Source organism: Lynx canadensis, chromosome B1, assembly GCF_007474595.2.
Source record: "Lynx canadensis isolate LIC74 chromosome B1, mLynCan4.pri.v2, whole genome shotgun sequence".
Taxonomy (NCBI): Eukaryota; Metazoa; Chordata; class Mammalia; order Carnivora; family Felidae; genus Lynx; species Lynx canadensis.
The window spans coordinates 28,198,766-28,201,103 of record NC_044306.2 but is presented as its reverse complement, the minus strand read 5'-3'; positions in this window follow the sequence as shown (position 1 = coordinate 28,201,103).

Sequence of the window (2,338 nt, the reverse complement as noted above, 5' to 3'; positions counted from 1 at the left end):
TGTGGAGCCTGCTTAAGATTCTCTCTTCCTCTGCCCCATTCCCCCCCCCCCCACTGCTCTCTTTTAAAAAATTAAATAAATATGAAACTATTTTTTTTAAAAAAGCAAAAATATAATTTTTGGATGTATCCTTTTTACTTGAAATTTTAAAAATTAGGGTCAAAGATGAAATAAAGGAAATTTTTAACTCTATAAAATAGAATTTAGAAAAGTTAGTTATGGAAACACATTTTTAAGGGCACCTGGGTGACTCAGTAGGTTGATCATCTGATACTTGGTTTCAGCTCGGATCATGATATTGCAGTTTGCGGGATCAAGTACTGCGTTGGGCTCTGCACTGACCACCTGGAGCCTGCTTGGGAGTCTTTCTCTCCCTCTGTGCCCCTCCCCAGCTTGGATGTTCTCGCTCTCTCGCTCTCTCTCTCTCTCTCGTAAACGTTTTGAAAAATAAGTCAAGGGATTCAAAAACAAAAGGGTGGGGGTGCCTGGGTGGCTCAGTTGGTTGGGTATCAGACTTTGGCTCAGGTCATGATCTTGCAGTGTGTGGGTTTGATCCTGCATTGGGATCCACACTGATGACGTAGAGCCTGCTTGAGATTCTCTTTATCTCCCTCTCTCTGCCCGTTCCATGCTCTCTTTCTCAAATAAAATTTTTAGAAACTTAAAAAAAAAATAAAAGGGTAAAAATTATGACATATACATAAAACTTTGAGGGAGGATAAATATTAAGTCCACTTAAAATGGAGTCAGCAATCCCTATCAAAATAACACCAGCATTCCTTCACAGAGCTATAACAAACAATCCTAAAATTTGTATGGAACCAGAAAAGACCCCAAATAGCCCAAGTAATCTTGAAAAAGAAAACCAAAGCTGGAGGCATCACACTCCCGGACTTTAAGCTGTATTACAAAGCTGTAATCATCAAGACAGTATGGTACTGGCACAAAAACAGACACATGGATGAATGGAACAGAATAGAGAACCCAGAAATGGACCCACAAAAAATGGCCAACTAATCTTTGATAAAGCAGGAAAGAATATCCAATGGAATAAAGACAGTCTCTTCAGCAAATGGTGCTGGGAAAACTGGACAGTGACATGCAGAAGAATGAATCTGGGCCACTTTCTTACACCATACACAAAAGTCAACTCAAAACGGATGAAAGGGGGCGCCTGGGTGGCTCAGTCGGTTGAGCTTCCGACTTCGGCTCAGGTCACAATCTCGCGGTTCGTGAGTTTGAGCCCCGCGTCAGGCTCTGGGCTGATGGCTCAGAGCCTGGAGCCTGCTTCCGATTCTGTGTCTCCCTCTCTCTCTGCCCCTCCCCCGTTCATGCTCTGTCTCTCTCTGTCTCAAAAATAAATAAACGTTAAAAAAAAAAAAAAAAAAACGGATGAAAGACCTCAATGTGAGACAGGAAGCCATCAAAATCCTTGAGGAGAAAGCAGGCAAAAACCTCTGACCTCAGCTGCAGCAACTTCTTAACACATCTCCAGAGGCAAGGGAAACAAAAGCAAAAATGAACTATTGGGACCTCATCAAAATAAAAATCTTCTGCACAGCAAAGGAAACAATCAGCAAAACTAAAAGTCAACCGACAGAATGGGAGAAGATATTTGCAAATGAAGTATCAGATAAAGGGGTAGAATCCAAAATCTTTAAAGAAGTTATCAAACTCCACACCCAAAAAACAAATAATCCATTGAAGAAGTGGGCAAAAGACAGGAATAGACACTTCTCCAAAGAAGACATCCAGATGGCTAACGGACACATGAAAAAATGCTCAACATCCCTCATCATCAGGGAAATACAAATCAAAACCATAATGAGATACCACCTCACACCTGTCAGAATGGCTAAAATTAACAACTCAGGCAAGGACAGATGTTGGCGAGGATGCAGAGAAAGAGGGTATCTTTTCACTGCTGGTGGGAATGCAAACTGGTGCAGCCACTCTGGAAAACAGTATGGAGGTTCTCAAAAAATTAAAAATAGAACTACCCTACGACCCAGCAATTGCACTACTAGGCATTTATCCAAGGGATACAGGTGTGCTGTTTCAAAGGGACACATGCACCCCCAATGTTTATAGCAGCACTATCGACAAAAGCCAAAGTATGGAAAGAGCCCAAATGTATATCTACGGATGAATGGATAAAGAAGACACACACATACACACACACACTGGAGTATTACTTGGCAATCAAAAAGAATGAAATCTTGCTATTTGCAACTACGTGGATGGAACTGGAGGGTATTATGCTAAGCAAAATCAGTCAGAGAAAGACAAATATATGACTTCTCTCATGAGGAATTTAAGATACAAAAACAGATGAACA